At 37.1% G+C, this 19,919-nt stretch overlaps 1 pseudogene; it reads left to right on the forward strand.

The window, feature by feature from the left end:
• Positions 1–217: 217 nt before the first annotated feature.
• Positions 218–2,219, forward strand: LOC149229492 (ABC transporter G family member 14-like; annotated as a pseudogene).
• The last annotated feature ends 17,700 nt before the right edge of the window (positions 2,220–19,919 follow it).

Below are 19,919 nucleotides of genomic sequence, written 5' to 3' on the forward strand. Positions count from 1 at the left end.
TCTGTTTTATCGTCAAAAACATCCAAATGAAGGCAAGGGGGATGGAACAAGAGCTCCCTCTAGAGAATTCTCATCTCCAAAATCCATTCTTGCATCTTTGCTTCTATCTTGGTTTTGTAGAAACTTGTCTAGCAATAAATAATTTTGATGTATTTTCCATTATCATTATGGGTTAATTTTGTAAAGCTTGCTTTTCTATTTTACATGGTGGTTGGAAATGATTGTTACAATTTATGATCTTGTAAATTATAATGTTTATAGATTATGATGTTTACAATTAGATTTGTGTTTTGCAGTTTCAAGATATATATTACAAGCTAAAGTTACAACCCAAAGCAGAATTGTACAGAATGCTCTGCACTAGAGAAGAGAACAAAGAGTTGAAAAGATCATATTGAATGGCATAACAAGAATTGTGTGCCCTGGAGAAATCTTGGCCATATTAAGACCCTATAGGAGTGGAAAAAACACTCTGCTCAATGCATTGTGTGGAAGGATTCAAGGCAAAATCTTTGGAAAAATTCTTTTTAATGGAAAACATTTCAGAAAGTCAATGAAAAGGAGAACTAGGTTTGTCGCTCAGGAAAATGTTCTATATCCTCATCTAACTATCAAAGAAACACTAATATACACTGCTCTCTCAAGCTACCCAAAAACTTATCCACATCACAGGAGGTAGAGAAGCGCAGTCTGTCATAGTAGAACTTGGATTAAGTAGATGTAAAAACACTATAATTAGAGGACATATGCTTAAAGGAGATTTTGGAGGCGAAAGAAAAATAATTAGCATTGGTAAATAAATGCTAATAAATCCCAACTGCCTTCTTCTAGATGAGCCAACTTTTGGTTTGGATTCAACTACTACACAAAGAATTATATAAACATTGAAAAATCTTGTTAAAGGAGGGAGGAATGTGGCTACCACAATACACCAACCCACTAGTAGATTATATCATATGTTTAAAAAAGTCATTTTTCTTTCAGAGGGGAACCCTATTTATTATGGGCAAGCTTCTGAAGCTATTAATTATTTTTCTTCCATTAGGTACCCGCCTTCTTTAGCTATGAATATTGTTGATTTCATGCTTGATCTTTCCAATGGGGTGTTCCCGTGACTTGTAATAGATGAAGGAGAATTGCAATAATTCAATGTTGTAAGAATAAATTGAGTCTAGTGCTTTTGTTGTAATGCTATCCAATAATTGACTGTAACATATATAATCTTAATTCTGTAGGGGTTAAATCCGATATTAGGATTTTGTACTCATCATAGGAGGAGGCAGAATCACAGTCTCAAATAGAACTTGAGCATAAAAAGTCAATTAGAAAAACTCTAATCATATCATAACAAAAGAACCTGGCTACAAGTCTAAAAGTAGAGGTCAATATTGAGCAGAATACTATAGACACAAAATGTAGAAGTAAGATTCTCATGGATGATTGTTGGGTGTGGAGCTTGATTATCTTCTTTATTCAGAGGTATCGCTGTGTTGGACCCCAGTTCCTAATGGGGCATAACGCCACCCGTTTAATCACCGCCAGGGGTGTCCGGGGGGGGGGGGTACGATGATTTTATGAGCCCCCCTCTGGCAGGGGTTCGGGGGCAGTACCCCCGAAGCTAAAAATAGATGAAAAATTTCCTTGTAAAATATTGTAATTTCGTAGTTAATCTAAGCCATTCATTAGGCAGATGATCTAATGGTAGAATTTATGTTTAATTTAGGGTTTTTTTCCCTATAAGGAAACCCCTCAATTTATATGAGTGAATTGTATTGTGACTGTGTATATGTGTATTCTGAGCGAGAAAGAGACATGAGACTATGTGAGAGCAAAGGAATGGCTGTTTCTCCATGGACATAACCCAAATTGGGTGAACCACATATATCTATGTCTCTTGTTTTATGCATTTTCTATGTTTGTGTTTCTGCAATATTTTATGTGTTCCATTGCTCTGTAAAATTTAATTTTCTAACAACTGGTATCAGAGCCGAATGTCTATTTTGATGATAAACTTGCAGGAGAGAAGGGTTCTTGGTTCAAGTAGGAGCAATGGAGGAAGATGGTAGGTTTAGGGTTGAGAAATTTAATTGCCAAAACTACCAGCTGTGGAAGATGCAGATGGGAGATTATTTGTAGCAGAAATATCTCTACCTACCATTGAGATGAAAAACAAAGAAGTCGACGAGTATGAAAGACACAAAATGGGAGATTCTCGATAGAATGACACTTGGAACAATAAGGCTGTGCCTAGTGGCATTGGTAGCCTTTAATATTTCAAAGGAAATGACAACAGAGGGTTTAACTATGACATTGGCCAAAGTATATGAAAACCCCTTGGCCTCAAACAAGGTATTTCTTATGAAGCGTTTAATTAATATGAAGATGTCAGAAGGTGGATCTATTGCTGATCATTTTAATGAATTTAATACGATTACCAGTCAGTTAAGTTATGTAGGGGTAAATTTTGATGATGAAGTTATGGATCTCTTATTTTTGTGCTCATTTCCAAGAAGCTGGAATGGTTTAGTTATGACCATTAGTAACACTAACTTTGGATCTAGTCCTTTAAATTTTGATGATGTTGTCGGTGCCATCCTTAGTAAGGAAATGCGACATAAAAGCTCCGGTGAGACATCAGGTAATGCTTTGACTGCAGAGAATAGGGGAAGAAAAATGGAAAGAAGAAAGAGCCTAGGATATTGCAGTAAGTCAAGGAAAGGAAAATCCAAGTACAGATTGGGGATAGTGTGTTGGAAATGTGGGAAGAAAGGACACCTCAAGAAAGACTGTAAGTCTCAGAAGGGAAAAGAAGGAGACACACAACAAGAAAACAATCATGAAGCAAATGTGACAGGCGATGTGTTGCAAGATGCTTTAATTCTTTCATTAGAAAATATTATTGATGCCTGGGTGGTAGATTCAGGGGCCTCATTCCATGGCACACCTAATAGGAAACATTTTCATGATTATGTTCAAGGAGATTTTGAACAGGTTCGTTTGGGTGATGATAAAACCTGTAAAATCATCAGAATGAGTAAAGTTTTCATAAAACAGTAGAATGGAAACCAATGGCTATTAAAGGAGGTAAGGCATGATCTAGATCTGAAGAAAAATATAATTTCAACAGGGCACTTGGGAGGTGAAGGCTGTGTAACTACTTTTACAGATAAAACTTGGAAGGTCACTAAAGGAGCCCTGGTAATAGCAAAAGGAGAAAAGGTTGGTACATTGTATTTATGCAATGATATTTCTAATTTTGTTAATGCTTTAACCTCCAAAAGAGCAGATATAACATTGTGGCATCATAGGCTCAAACACATGAGTGAGAAGGGGATGCAAATTCTTCACTCAAGAAATTTGTTGCCAGTTTTAAATCATGTTGATTTGGATTTATGTGAGAATTGTGTTTATGGAAAACATAAGAGAGTTAGATTCCTCAAAGTTGGGAAAGAAAAGAAGGGCGAAAAATTAGAGATTTTGCATACAGATTAATGGGGACCTTCGCAGGTATCATATCTTGGTGGCTCTCGTTATTATGTTAATTTTATTGATGATGCAACCAAAAAAACCTGGATTAATTATATTCAAAATAAAGTTGATGTATTTGATACTTTCAAGAAATGGAAAGCTTTGGTTGAGAATGAGAGAAGAAAAAAGTTGAAGTGTCTCAGATCAACAATGGAGGTGAATATTGCAGAAAAGATTTTGATAAGTACTATTCAAAGCATGGAATTCACAAAGAGAAGATAGTTCCAGGAACACCACAGGAAAATGGTGTGTCAGAAAGGATGAACAGGACAATCATGAAGCATGCAAGGTGCATAAGATTGCATGCATGATTGCCTTTACAATTTTTGGCAGATGATGTAGATACTATTGTTTATTTAATAAATAGAGGGCCTTCAAGTTCCTTGGATGGCGGTGTTCTAGAGGAGGCATGGACAGGTAAAAAGGTAAACTACTCATTTTTAAAGACTTTCAGTTGTGAAGCCTTTGTCCACATTAATAAAGAAAATAGAACAAAGCTTGAGGCAAAATAAAAGAAATGTACCTTTATTGGATATGGTGTTAATTATTTTGGTTATCACTTATATGATTATGAAAATCACAAAATCATTAGAAGTAGAGATGTCATATTCAATGAAAGGGTCTCGTATAAGGATCAGATGCAGGAAAAGAAGCAGGAAAAATAAAACAAAAAATACATAATGCTTGATGAGATCACAGAAAAAGTAAAGGTGTCTGAAAATCATAATGATCAATAGACACTACAACAACAACAACCAAAATAACAATAGGCACCTCAAACACCTGAAAGTGGTGTTAGAAGATATACCAGGATAAGTAGACCCCCTGAATGATACTCTCCTTCATTATATTATGTATTGTTGACTGATTCTAGTGAACCATAATGTTATGAAGAAACAACACAGGTAGAAACCTTGAAGAATTGGGAGCTAGCCATGAAAGAATAGATGGACTCCTTGGTACATAACCATACTTGGGACATAGTTAGGTTTCCTACAGATAAAATAACATTGTAGAATAAATGGGTTTACAGGTTGAAGGAAGAATATGGAGGTAGAAAAAGGTATAAAGCTAGACTTGTGGTGAAGGGGTTTGCGCAGAAGAAAGGTATAGACTTAGATGAAATGTTTTCTGCTGTTGTTAAAATGACTTCAATCAAGACTATTTTAAGTCTAGTAGCAGTAGAAGATTTTCATCTTGAGCAGTTAGATGTAAATACGACCTTTCTCCATGGGGATTTGGAGGAAGATATTTGTATGCACAAACCACAAGGGTATGAGATCAAAGGGAAGGATAAACTAATGTGCAAGTTGAAGAAGAGCTTGTATGGATTAAAACAGGGTCCAAGGTAGTGGTATCTAAAATTTGACAGGTTTATGTCTAAACAAGGTTATACTGGATGTCACCCTGACCATTGTGTTTATCTCAAAAGGCAAAATGATGGCAACTATATTATATTGTTATTCTATGTAGACGACATGCTTGTTGCATGGTCTAACATGTAGGAAATAAATGTGCTCAAAGGAAAATTGGTAAATTCATTTGCAATGAAGGATTTGGGTGCTACAAAACAAATCCTTGGTATGAGAATAACTAGAGACACGAAAAAATTGCAAATTAACATTGTCTCAGAGTGAGTACATACAAAAGGTGTTGGAAATATTTAATATGGAGAATACAAAACCAATTAGTACACCTTTGGGTAGCCATTTCAAACTAAGTAAGGAGATGTGTCCCAAGACTCAGAAAGAGATGGATTATATGTCTAAAGTTCCATATGCATCAACGATTCAAAACTTAATGTATGCAATGGTCTGCACAAGGCCTGATATTGCACATGCAGTGGGACTTGTAATGAGGTACATGAACAATCCATGAAAATAACATTGGATGGTAGTGAAATGGATTCTCAGGTATTTGAGAGGTACCACAAATCAAGCATTATGCTTTGGTGGTTCAAAAATTGCTTTACACGGATATGTTGATGCAAATATGGTAGGTGATAGAGATAACATGAGGAGTGCCACAGGGTATGTGTTTACTGTAGGTGGAACAACTGTTAGTTAGGTTTCAAAAATGTAGAGTGTTGTTGCACTTTCAATAATGAAAGCAGAGTATGTTGCTACTACAGAGGCTAGTAAAGAAATGATTTAGTTGCAAATATTTATGGATGAATTGGGTAAGAAGCAGTAGATGGGTAGGTTATACAATGACAGCTAGAGTATTCATCTTGCAAAGAACTCAACATTTCATTCCAAGACTAAACATATACAACTCAAGTACCATTTCATACGGTTAGTGTTGGAAGATGGACAATTGAAGCTGGAAAAGATACACACTAGCCAGAATCCTGCAGATATGTTAACAAAAGTTGTAACCAGGGAGAAACTGAGATTCTTCTTAGTTTCAATTGGTCTTCAAGTATGATGATGAAGATGAGAAACAACTAGGTCCAAAGTGGAAGCATTGTCCAACAAATGAAGCAGCGGTATAGTTGCAATAACCAATCTCCAAGTGGGAGATTGTTGGGTGTGGAGCCAGATTATCTTCTTTATTCAGAGGTATTGCCACATTGGAACCTAGTTCCTAACCGGGCAACAATGCCGCTTGTTTAATCACCGCTAGGGGGGACCATGGGTGGTGGGGGGGGGAGTAACGACGATTTTATGAGCCTCTAGGGTAGTGCCCCCAAAGCTAAAAATAGATTAAAAAATTTCCTTGTAAAATATTGTGATTTCATAGTCAATCTAAGCCGTTCATTAGGCAGATTAGATGACTGTAGAAGTTATGTTTAATTTAGGGTTTTTTTCCCTAGAAGACAACCCATCAATTTATATGAGGGAATTGTATTGTGACTGTGTATATGTGTATTCTGAGTGAGAAAGAGACAAGAGACTGTGTGAGAGCGAAGAAGAAATTACCGCGGATCTGTTGTAGGTTGCATCTCTTAATTTTTCTGGATAATATATGGGAAGGAATGACTGTTTCTCTGTGGATGTAGCCCAAATTGGGTGAACCACGTATATCTGTGTCTCTCTTGTTTTATGCACTTTTTGTGTTTGTGTTTTTGAAATATTTTATGTGTTCCATTTCTTTGTAATATATAATTTCTAACAATGATTTCCTGGTTTAAACTTCAATTTTCATTTATGTGCTTATCCATAATTAGACCTATCTGGAAACTTGACTTAATTTGTTGGCGCCTTTTTTCTTTTTTTTCTTTCTAGTCAGGATCTAAGGACAAGATTGAATGGACAACTGGTTGGTATTATCGATTTTCTATGCTCCTTCGAAGATGTTTGAAGGAGAGAAGATATGAGTCCTTTGTAGGGTTAAATTTTTTCCAAGTGGCATCAATATCCATTTTGTCAGGCCTCCTATGGTGGCATTCTGAAACCACTCATCTACAAGATTTAGGTACAATTAATTAATTTATGTTTAATGTGGATGAATCCATTTTTTTTTCTCATGTTTAATGTGAGTATGGGTTCATTTGATTAAATATTAAAATTTCATTTAGAGAGCTCACAATTTAAAACATTTGAAGCCTAAGGACCACCCCTGAGTTTTCTTTTGAAAAAAGGACCACCCATGAGTCAATGTTCTATAAACAACAAGGCAAATGTATTTAAATATTCTGTTTCCATGGTCATGACTTTTTGGTTGGATCATGCTTCTCTAGTTGGGTTTAAAGCGCGCGCGCACACACACACACACACACACATAAATTAATAAGTTTATTTTCTGTCCCTTTTAAATTAAAATATAAAATAAAAATTATTTCAGGTGATATTGGTTTCCTTGTTAAAAATATTTAATTTAGTAAATTTTAAAAATAATGATTTTTTAATTAAGCATTAATAAATATGTTATAATAAATTTTACCATTAAATTTTTTTAACAACTCGACAGTTAAAGTTAAATAGTAGAAATGATGAAAAAAAGGGATTCCATCCCCTTAAATTTAGATAGGAGAGTAGAAAAACAATTCCCCTTCTACTCCATTGAAGATATTACACCACATTTTTTAAATATTTGTACCTTTGTTTTTGTTTATTATGCATACATTTGCCATTATTTTGGTTCAAACTCATGCACAATTGTTTTGATGGTTCTTTCAATAGTCTCCATCATTACTATGTTCATGTAGACACTTTAATCTCTCACTGTGTTTAAGAAAATCATCACTGTTCATAAAAGTGTTTTGAGAAGGTCACTGTGTTCATGTAGACACTTTAATCTCTTATTGTGTTCAACAAAATAATCATTGTTCATAAAAGTGTTCTGAGAAGTATAAATATGAGTGTGGTATATATAAAAAAAAAAATTAGATGAAATAATAAAAAATAAATTTAATATATTATTTTAAAATTTTAAAATAATTATATATTTATATTATAATTTTTTTAATTGAAGATTAAATTTAAAATTCAAATAAATTTGCGATCAAGATAAATATTACTATTATTTTATCTTTATTTAAAATATATTATATTTAATAAAAAAAATTAAGTCTATGAACTTAATATTTTAAATAAGGATGAGATAATTTTTGCTTTGAATTTTATTAAAAAATAAATTTATAATAAAGATAGATATGCATTTCATTTGAATTCTTAAAATTTGGAATCAAAAGAAGAATAAGAACATGAGAAGGTGCAACTGAATGTAATGTAAGGAAGGATAATTCCAAGACCAGGTGTGATTGAATAGAGGAAGTGCTTTTCCATGACTAAAACTTGCACTTGGATATGAGATACACAATAGAAGATGCACAAGGTTCATGTCCTCTCTTATCACTTCTCTCCCATAAACTGTGAGTCGACATTTTTTTTACAATCTATTGAATATTGCTAACAAAATCATTGACAAATTATTCATAAGTCAAATCAAAACAAAACACCTTTGACCAGGTGAAAAGTATAGTCCTTGTCATGGTAGGGACTAATAAAATAGGTTGCCTAGTTTGGTTGTGTTAGACTACAAGATTGTAATTCTAGATAATATAGGTATGAGAGGATTTTAATGAAATTGTAAGTTTATCTTTCTTGTATTTAGCAATGTTTTCATATTGTTGTGCTAGAAGAGGAGAGAAAATGTACCCTGTATTGTTTTGATTTTTCAAATTCTCAATTATAAATAAGGGTGGTTGTTCATGTCCATCATAATTCACCATGAATGCATAAGTATAACAAGATTCTTAGATATGCATTGCAATAACACACAAGGAGGTTGCTCTCTTTATTCCTCTCCAAAGACCCAAATAGGTTGTAATAAGTTCCCTTTCTTGAGAGATAGTGAGTGAATGATTAATTGAGTGATGGGGGTATAACACATCACTTTATATGGATTTGAGATTTGGGGCCCCAACCTTGGTTGTAGATAGTGGTCTTGCATCTAGAGGGTCTAGAATTGTGCTTGAACACCTTATTTGGTGCAAATATATTCATAAAGATTCATAAATTGATTTTTCATCATCATATAGATCAATTTATATTTCATTTTATATACATGCACATAATAAATCTTCCTAAAACATGGTTGATCCTTGTGTGCCTTAGACCATTAAATGCCACAAATCTTAGTGAGATGTGCTTAATTGTGGATTGAGTAATTTCATTTTGGGAGAACTAATGCATCTACAATGTATATAAAAAGAAGAAAGGTGCATTTTAGAATGCATGTGGGGTCATAAGAGAGACATCATGTCATTATACTAGGGATATAAATACATAGGGGTATAAAAAATGTTAATGGAAAAATGGATGCGTACAATATTTAGTGAAAGTAGGGGTTTTTAAATTGCGAAGGTGTATTGGGTTCATATTGTTAGGGGATTAAATAAAGTGATTTTTAGAGGTATTTTCTAATATGTAGTCAAATTAAGGGTATTGTTTAGTATGCCATGAATGCACATGCTATGTCAGAGATTCATTGGGTGAAGTTCCCGTGAATATTTCTGCAATTTTCTTTTATCTAATCTTTAACATGACAGGCTAAAGTATCCTTTCAGAAATCTCTTATGCCCTTTTGTTGTAAACTCTCCCATTATATATATAGTTCTTCTTGGCAATTGGATTTGGGTTTCACAGGTATTAGAGGTTCGAATTTGTGGCTTTTGTGTTACCAGGCTCTAATGGACAATAACTGTTTAAAGGAAGGATGTGAGGGTGCCTCAGATTCATACCCCTTCTGCCCTTATTATCCTGTTAGTGAACATCTTGACTATCACTCTCTTAATCAGTTATTTATACTCCTCCCACAAATGATACTTGAACAATTTGAAGGAATGTAGAAGCTTTAGGATCAAATCAACTGACAGAACAATGATATAGATTCTCTTCGCATGCAATTGAACAACCTCACCTCATCACGCCATGCTACAGGTTAGTAGAGTTCAGAAAGAAGCTCAAGTGCAAACCAGGTTGAAGCAATGTCAGTAGATTCCCCTCATTTTGAATGACAATGTACTATAAAACTGTTCTTCTTTGTGGCCAATTTTTTCGGCTATATAGTTGCAAGTATGTTAGTAGTGTGTATGTGTCAGGTAGTTTGTGTGTAGAAGATTATGGATCTCCTATTTTGTTTTCCTCTGATGAATAATTAACCCTCTGAACTCTTTGTAAATCTCTTGGGTTTTTGGTTGTGTTCCGGGCACAAATTTTATAAAATTTTACTTAACAATGTTAATTTTTTTCTTCTTTTTAAGGGTTTTTAATTAATTAATTTATTTATTTTTATAACTTAAAATTGTTAAAATTTTATGTGAATCATTATTTTTGGGAAAAAAACTTCAAATATTATCCTTTTTGGTCATAAAACTCATAAAAAAATTCATAAAATTTTCCATCTTTTCAAGTTTTCCTGTTAAAATTTTTCCATAAAAGTCCTTTATTCGACATGTCATTTTTAGTGAAAAGGTATCGAAATGTGTATTTTTTAATTATATCTATATGTAAAATGCGTATTTTTTGTCAAGTGTTTAAAATTATTATTTTTCTAGTGACAATTAATTTATTTGTATTGAAGTATTGATTAACAATACATAAATATATAACAAATCCTAACTTCAAAATAGTAATTTTATTATTATTTTTTGTAACTTTGCAAAAAAATTGAAATTTTCATTATAAAAAAACATTGCAAAACAAAAAAAACACAAACTAAAACACAGAAAAAAAACACTTGAGGAAGAAAAAGTAGAAGAAGAAGACAACTTGAAAATTGATTAAATAACCAACATATAAAAAATGCACATACTTAAGACATAAAAAATTTAAAGTGTCAAAAATACACCCCCCCAAAAAAAAGGTTGATATCACATCAACACTTTTAAGAATTAGCATGAAATCACCAACATTTTAAATTTTTTTCCAAACTTAATACATACGAAAATTTAAAGTGTTAGAAATATCCCCCCCCCACAAAAAAAAATGAAAATAAAAAAATAAAATAAAAGGTCGATGTTGCATCAACACTTTGCAAAATTAGATGAAAATCACTAACATTAAAAAAAGGGGTCTATAATTAATACATAAGAAAATTTAAAGTGTCAAAAATATGCTTCTTATGCTCCCATGCCCCCCCAAGAAAAGATTGATGCTGCATCAACACTTTTCAAAGTTGACATGAAAATCATGATTCAATGCAATGCTCTAAACAAATGAGAACTTGATTCAATTCTTCTTAAGTTGGTAACTTTGTTTATTTTTTACAAATATGAGAACTCCTTTCCTCATTAGAGCTTTAGATTAGGAAAGTCCCTCTTTTGACTAGTATTGATATCCCCTTGTTTTGCTCTTTTGAACCTCATTTTTGGTAGATCTATTTGAGGCTTGATTGTAGCCCTGAAACCTTTAGCCTTTGCATAAGGTTGGCTATAGGACATCATATCAAATTTAATTTTTATCCTCTATTTGTTTTCCACCAATTAAAGCCTCCTTTTTCCAAATTATGAGCCTCTTTCTCTTTGCAAGAAATTCTCCAAAGGGTGAGTAGTAAATGTTGAAAATGCAGCAAGAAAATCTCAGTTTGACTTTGCCTTGGTCAAACTAGAGAAAATTCGAATTTCCATTTTAGCAGAAGTCTTGGAGGTAGTAAACTAAGGTGACATGGCACTTATCACTCAGTTAAATCAGTTAATTCGTGTTGGGGAAGCTTGATTTCAGTTCAATATTATTGATTTCTAATTTGTAGCAATCTATTTGAGTTAAATTGAGTTATCGTCGATGAAACTAGTTATAACTATTGGAGGAACTAGTGGAGCTAAAGTTGTGGAAGTGTAACTTCAACCACACTCAATGATCAACCAGTTAAGTAATAAATCATCCCAAAATAATTGATGCATGTAGAGAATTCAAGTTACCCATTTGAGATAGAGATTACAAGGCAGTGTATTATCAATTATAGACTATTTTGAAGTGTACAGGTGGTGCATGCAGTTAGAGAAAGAACCTAGAGGAATTGCACAATCCAATTGAGGGAATTTCCTAAATAATAGGGGCTAATTTCCTTAAGGAACCCACAAGGAAATAGGAGCTTAGAGGGCTTGAAAATTTGCTACGTGTTGGCCAAAGTCAGTGAGTCAGGCAGAGAGATAGATTATACACTCATAGGTTGTGCTCAGGCTTGAGTAAGCATATGTATTCATCTCTATTCTTTGATTAATGAAATATAGATAGGAAGGGGTTTTGAGCAGTTTCTTTCCCCTAGATAAATCTTTGTGCATGTGTGATGTTTCCTTTTGCATGTTTATGATTTGTGTTCTAGATTGTGAATTAACTTCCACAAAGAAGTAGAGTAGCTTCGAGTATTGTGATTTAGTAAATTTCATGATTAGTTTCGAATCTATAACCTAATTTCTACATGGTATCAGAGCCAGATTCACAATAGAACAAGAAATTTGAAGTTTGTAGAAATTAGGCTGTAGATTCGAAACTGCTCATGAAATTTATTAAATCACAAGACTCAAAGCTACTCTACTGCTTTGTGGAAGTTAATTCACAGTCTAGAACACAAATCATAGACATGCAAAAGGAAATATCACACATGCACTGTTATAGACATTTTTGTGCCTTGCATCACTGAGCATGAAATGTCAATAATTAAGGGATCCAAAGTCCCTAAACATGTTGTTCCTACCCCTAGAGGAACAAGGCCAGCAAACCACAACAGTTTATAAAAGTTCTCCACCTGAAAACACTCAAAAAAAAGCAATTTCTGGATCATGTCAACTGCTCCACTGAGCATCTGCGCTGAATGTCAAGTGCTCCACTCTGTACCTGCGCTGAATGTCAACTGCAAAGAAGGCCACCTGCGCTGAGCGTACTTGGACAAGTGGCAGACTCATTCCTCAAGGTGTCAATGCCCAGGAAGCTTCCAAAATGACACTTGGATCAGGGAATTCGACTGGTGATGAGTAAGAGGTTCCAAATCTCCAAGTGGAAGTAAGAATCTCCAAGTGGACTCAAGAACTGAAGTGGGAGAGGACACTAGTCAGCTTCATGCAAGCCTCAAGCTGACTCATCCTTTCTCCAAAACTCCTATATATAGAGCTCTCTCATGAGGTCTAAGGAGGTTGGATTGTATTGTAAAGAATTGCTGTTGGATTGTGGTTGGATCATTGGGTGTTTATGCTTTTGAAAGGGGTTGAAGAAGGAATTCCTTGCTACTAGGAAGGAGATGCTGGGTTGGAACCCTATGGGTTGTATCTCTTCCTGAACCCTGTTTATCAATCAATAAAGCTTCTTGGTTCTTTCCTATATGCTGGTGTTTATTGTATGATTTGCATTAGTGTATTTGATTTACTTCTAATCCTGAATCATTTATGAATATGTATATTTGCCTTTGTATTGTGTCCTTCTCTTGTCGCATGTAGCTGCTCTCTTGTCACAGGTAGCTGTTCTCTTGTGATCTTGTGGGTGCAAAAGCGAGGAGGCAAGTAGCTGTGGACACACAAAGCGGAGAGGATCTAGATCGAGGGACAACCGAAAGATAATGGTAAGTCTACCAATCTCCTCTCTTTCATTTTCATAAAGGAAAGAAACTGAAGTAGCTGCATTCGTTTGTTGCTAAGGCACTATCACGCCTTAGGAGGATAGGATCGTCCTGCATAGGCATTTTTCCCCACAACAAATTGGCGACTCCACTGGGGAAGAACTTTGTTTTAGTCATTTTGTTTGAGCTTGCATCATTGTTTACTTCATAGACTCAACAGCAACAATCGAACTGCTTTGCAAAGTAGAATGTTGCTGCTTTGATCCTTTACTGGGTTTTTGTCTATGATCTTAACAATGGACTCATAAATGACTTGATGATCCTTTGTGATAGTCTTTAGTACCCTTTCAAAGTATCCCTCTGTTTATACCTTGCTTGTGTTTCTGATTTGGCCTGAAACAGTTGATTTTTGAGCATTTTATGACCCGGAAACCAAGAGAGACGAGAGTTTCTCCTTTCAGCGCAGGCACTGTGAAGGCAGTCTGCATTTCAACGCAGGTCCTGTGAAGGCTACCTGCGTTGAATGTCAAACTGACAGTGTTCTACCTGCGCTGAACCAGTGTGGCTTTGTGCAGCTGGGGTTCCTTGCTGTCTTTTGCCTGTTTTGATCTCTGTTTTTGCTGCCTTTAACCAGCATAGGTACCACATCTGTAATCCCTTTTCTTTGCTTGTATTCAGCCTCATTTTTGTACAAAAAGACTGTAAGTGTTTTTATGTGTTTGTGGCGTCATTTACGGTTTTCCTTTGCATAAGCGAAACAGTCATCCTGTGGCCTTGATTCAGATCTGATTGAGTTATTGATTGTGATCTTAGAAGAGAGTTCATTGGCTGTTTGCAGTTTGATCTATCATTTGCTTTTGCTTATTGGTTTGAATTTGTCATTTTTAAGTGTCGAAACAAGTATTTCTTTCGAAAAATCGCAAAGTGATTGTAATCTCTTCTACCCTTGCTGATTCGGGAAAAAGTAAACTTGTTTATTTTCAGTCATTTAAAAGCAAATTCGAAGTTGTGCAAAAAGCTTTCTTTGTAGGCATTTATACTAAGAAAGTGAAAACAAACACCTGCATTGTGCATTTTGCATTTTGATAAGTTTGCATGTTGGATTTAGGAAGAGTGCATTAGAGTGTGCTGATTGCTCTTTGAGAAAAGATAGTCGCTCTCTTTTCCCTTAGTAGCTAGGATTTTCAAAGTTGAAAGATTATAAAGCTTGCTTATCATCTTAGACTGCATTTAGGAATTTTTACCAATACATCTCGTGGTGATCTTGAAAGACAAACTTTAAAAAGATCAACTTAAAATATATTGAATGAACCTAACAACGCTTTGCAACATAACGCTCACAGTAGAGGTCTAGGTAGAGACGTGTTCCGGCGTCATTAAACGTAGTGACTGTCGATCTCTACGAAGGTGGGTGATTCCTCCTGAGAGACGATAGCACTAATACGGACTTGTGCTCCCACGTACCGTTGCGTATATATTGGGAGACCCCTATAGGCATATATCCTTTATCCTTAGGAAGCCGTGTCGGCCGCCCTACTGATCGTAATGCAGTGAACACAGCATTCACGAAGATCGACCACCCGTACCGTAAAACGTATTCTGTGGTTTTGCGAAAAGTTTGGCACACCCTCTGCCTAGATCTCCAGAGCAGTTTCTTTTGGCCTTTTTCAGACTCTATAACAGAAAAAGTCCAACCGAGCATTTGTCACTTCGGGCTCGTTAAAATATCGAAGGAGACTAGAGTCATCTTTAGCTTTTTCTCGACTCTTTAAAACTGAAAAAGCAAGTTGTGTCTAAAAGCGTCTAATAAAATTCATTCAATTCGGAAACATAATTCCCCTTTTGTATTTTAGTTGATCGAGTAATCCGCAACCATGGAAGAAAGTCAATTGAAACCCCGTCGTTCGCGGAGGCTTGCGAGTCAACCGTCTTTGTCTCCTGAATCTAAAACTGTAAGGACAAAGCGAACTCGCTTAACCGGTTCAAAATCTCCCATCAAAGTTAGAACAACTGTTCCAACAACATCTGAGATTCCGGTTACTCCAAGCATTTCTGGAAACCCTGCCTCTATTGAAGAAGTTCAACAGCCACAGAGGGACAGTAGCACTGATCCTGGTCTGAGAACAAGTACTTGCGTTACTGAACCAGTTCCATCTGTAACCGGTCCAGAGAGGCTTGTTGCTCAAACAACTGTCGCTGTCGAAACAACCCCTTCTTCGACACCAAAAATCTTTTACGGACCTGACGGTCTTCCTCTTCCACCTGGTTTGATTGCAATTGAGGAAATTGTAGAGGACCCGCAAGCAAGTACTCCAACCCATTTTGGAGTAGGTGTCACTCTTTTTCCTTCTGCATCAGAAGTTTGTCCATCACCAGTGGAAGTTCCTGTAGAATCGCTAGGCAGTTTATTGGATAGACTTAAAATGTCTGAGCAACCATCGACATCTAGGACTGTGTCGAACGACACAGCGACGGCAGAACTCCCTGTCGCCACTCCGACGATGTTTGCCGGCAAACCATCTGTCCCAACTAGCTCTCAACAGCTAGAAGGAGTCCATCCAGGGACTATTTCGACAGTGTGGTCTATTCCAGTTTGTTCTTCCGGAATAATATCCGGTAATTCTTATGTTGAAACTAGACAAATTGATCCCTATGGAGGTCAATTTGGGCCATCCAGTCCTCAAAGGCAAGCCATACCCTTGAGCTCCGGATTGCTACCATATGGGGGGCAATATGCCCTTTCATTACCCCCTCCGGGAGGATACCCATACGGCAGTTCTCAACAGTATTCAGGTTTGGCTGGAGTTACGACAAGTGGTTGGGTACCTATGTTACCCCAACAGCCAAGAGTTGTATATTCTATGCAACAATGTGTACCTATGTCCAGCATCCCGACGACGCCAGCGATTGTAACCGTGTCGCAAGTTCAAACGATGCCTGTTGTATGTCAACCTCAGGTTGTAATGCAACAGCCCCTTGACCCTGCAACACAACCACAATCGCCAACTGCCGGGACGACACAGGTCCAAACGGGTACAATTACCCCACATCTTGGTCCGTCGGTTAGTATAGCACAGCAGAACATGGCTTCACAGCCGTGGATGGTGCAATACCAACAACCACAATTCCAGCAGGTGTACCAAGGATCTGAGCAACAGATCTTTGCGAATAGTGGACAACCCTATATTCAAAACGGGTTAAATCAACCGCTTTACAGTGGTCAAGTCCACCAGCCGTATCAGTCATACCAACATCAATTGCATTATGCTGGTATGCAAAGGCCTACTGCTCAGGCGATTCCATCGTATCCTGGGTACGCCTCGCCGAACCTGAATCAACAGTTACCATTCGTGGCAACTTTAGAGTTACCAGATTTACATCGATTGACGAATGATCCAATTGCTTATGCCCATTGGTGGCCAGCGATTCCTCACAAGCTTCCATCGGACATTCCTAAATTCAATGGAAATCCTGGCGAAGACCCATCGAATCATGTGATGACTTTTCATCTGTGGTGTTCGTCGAACACCTTGAACGATGATTCGATAAGACTTCGCCTTTTTTAGAGGACATTGACAGGTCCGGCGGCTAAATGGTATATCGAATTACCTAGAGCCTCTTTCGACAATTTCAGTTCCCTAGCCACGACTTTCTTAACCCACTTTCAGTTACCAATAAGGTACGAAACTAGAACAGAGATCTTAACCAATTTCAAGCAGACAACAGCCACACATATATCCGATCATATACATGAGTGGCGTCGTCATCGCAGAATGGTAAAGACTTATGTTCCAGATCAGCTATTAGCTGAGTGGTTTATAAAGTCGCTTCTTCCTGCTATAACAGAAGATGTGGCCAAGGGAGGGGTCGTAACAGAGGAGCATGTTATTGCTCGTGCCTAGTATTTAGACTTAGTATATACTCAGTCTGGCACGCTCTATGACAAGATACCTGACGCCCCCAGACCGGAATTTTCAATTCATCCTCCTCCTGGATCAAAAAGTGACTCTCACGCCGGCGATGGTGTGATTGGCACTGCAAACGCAAAGTCGACAAGGGATTCGAATAAGAAAGCCCGTAAGACTTTGAATCAAAAGGCAAATTAAGAAATTCTTGCTTCGGAAATAAATGCCATATCTGCGGATAAAGGCAAAAATTCCAATCAACCAGGAAGCAAGAATAAGCAAAACAAAGGGAAGAAGAAGAAACAGGGTGAGTCATCCCCTCAAAAAACTTCTTCAAACCCTCCTGGAAATAAGAAATTTCCTTGTCTGATATGCGATGAGGAGGATCATGGGACAAAGAATTGTCCATACAAAGCTGAACTTAAGAAGTTTTTCAAAAGTTCACACACCTCAGCTGTGTTGACTGATCCATTTCCTAATCCAGGTCAAAATATGGTTGATAGTGGAAATGCTTCCCCGTCGCAAGTGCTAATGTTATCGATCTCTAAGCAACAAAATGATGCTTTGATTTCGACAAGGAGCAAAGATTATGGGAATCCACAGGTGTCGAACGACAAAGGTAAAGATCAACCTAGTGGTTTGACAACAACTTCGGCAGAAGTTGTACCCCCCATCACGCATGAGTTAACAATAAAACCGCCAAAGGGAGTAGTACACAAGTCGACATTTAATCCTCGCGCCAGGGCGGCGCAACATTATAACATAGTGGAAGATTTGGCCCAATCACCATCCGCTATGTCGACTCTTGAGGTACTGCAAAATTGCCCATCCCAAAGGCAGGCCTTGTTATCAGCTATTGGTGGAGTGGATCCTAAGGATTCCAATCTTGTATCCTTTGATCACAAAGGATACGATCCTCAGTTACCAGCTCAACTAGCTTTCCTTATTCAAGTGAAAGCACTCAACAAAACTGTTCACAGAACAATTATTGATGAGGGGGCATCGACATGTATCATGTAGATGAGTTGCTGGAGAACTCTCGGATCTCCAACCTTGTCGCGATCTTTGACGACACTAAAAGCATTCGACGGAAGGACGTACACCCCGTACGACATCCTAAATAACTTGAATATTGAACTAGGAGGAAAAACAGTGGAAATTGATGTTGAAGTCATTGATGGCAATCTTGACTATAACATCCTACGAGGAAGACCATGGATATATGCCATGGCAGCTGTAGTGTCGACTTATTTTAGGAAGATCGCATTCCCGTTTGAAGGAGGGATTACGGTCGTCGACCAACAGAACTTCCTCCCTAATGGTTCACAAGTTACAGGAAGCATTCCCATGATCCATGGGAGCGACCATTCAATTCAAGATATCGGAGTAGGCCTGTTGAAAGACCCCACAATGATGGGAACTTTCGCGCTGCCACCTCCTATCCACATAGGAAATATACCGTTTGTAGCAACATGCAACATGATATCTTCCTTGAAGGTCGTAGAAGACAGAGTCGTCATGGATCATGCGATGGTTTTGCCCCCAAGCCCTATAGAAATATTGTAGCAATCAATGTTTCAGGCATGGGTGGCGAACCCAAGTCAACGCTCGTCGAGCGTTTGGGTAGATAGGTCTGGAGAATATGGTACCCCATTAGATCCTTGGTCGAAAGTGCATGGGACTGACGAAGGAATCTTACAATCAATGTTGATTGAGGGGGCACCATGGAATGATCACCACCATCGTTCCCTTCTTCCGGAGTGTGAAGAAGATACTCAAAACGACCTTTACCACCCTTCAGTCTTTGAATTCCTAACAAATACTGTAAATACGGTGGATTCCGAGCGAAACTTATCCAATATTGAAGAGACTATAGCCATAAATATCTCGACTAAACCAAATGTTGTAGAGAATATTTATGTCGGCAAAGGTTGTTCCCCTTCAGAACTGGAAGTATATAACGCTCTTTTTCGCGAGTTCAGAGATGTCTTTGCTTGGTCATATGAAGAAATGCCAGGCATTGACTCGAGTATTGTTGAACATGAAATTAAAATGTATCCTGATGTCAAACCAGTAAGACAACGGCTTCGACAGGTACACCCCAAGAAAGCCGCTGCCATTAAGGCAGAAGTTGAGAAACTTCTCCATGCTGGTTTCATCTACCCGGTTCCTCTAACCGATTGGGTATCGAATATTGTCCCTGTTATGAAGAAACAAGGGACAATTAGAGTGTGTGTCGACTATAGGGATGTAAACCAAGCTTGTCCGAAGGACAACTACCCTACACCCTTCATCGACCAGATAATTGATGAATGCGCCGGATGTGAAATCTTTTCCTTTATGGATGGATTTTCCGGGTATAATCAAATAAATATCCGCCCACAGGACCAGTCAAAGACTGCATTTATTTGTCCGTGGGGCACATTCGCTTATCGAAAATTACCCTTTGGTTTAAAGAACGCAGGGGCGATGTTTCAGAGGGCAATGAAT

Source organism: Pinus tabuliformis, chromosome J (assembly GCF_031772625.1).
Source record: "Pinus tabuliformis cultivar Carrire ecotype Pingquan chromosome J, CPIR1, whole genome shotgun sequence".
NCBI classification, from domain to species: domain Eukaryota; kingdom Viridiplantae; phylum Streptophyta; class Pinopsida; order Pinales; family Pinaceae; genus Pinus; species Pinus tabuliformis.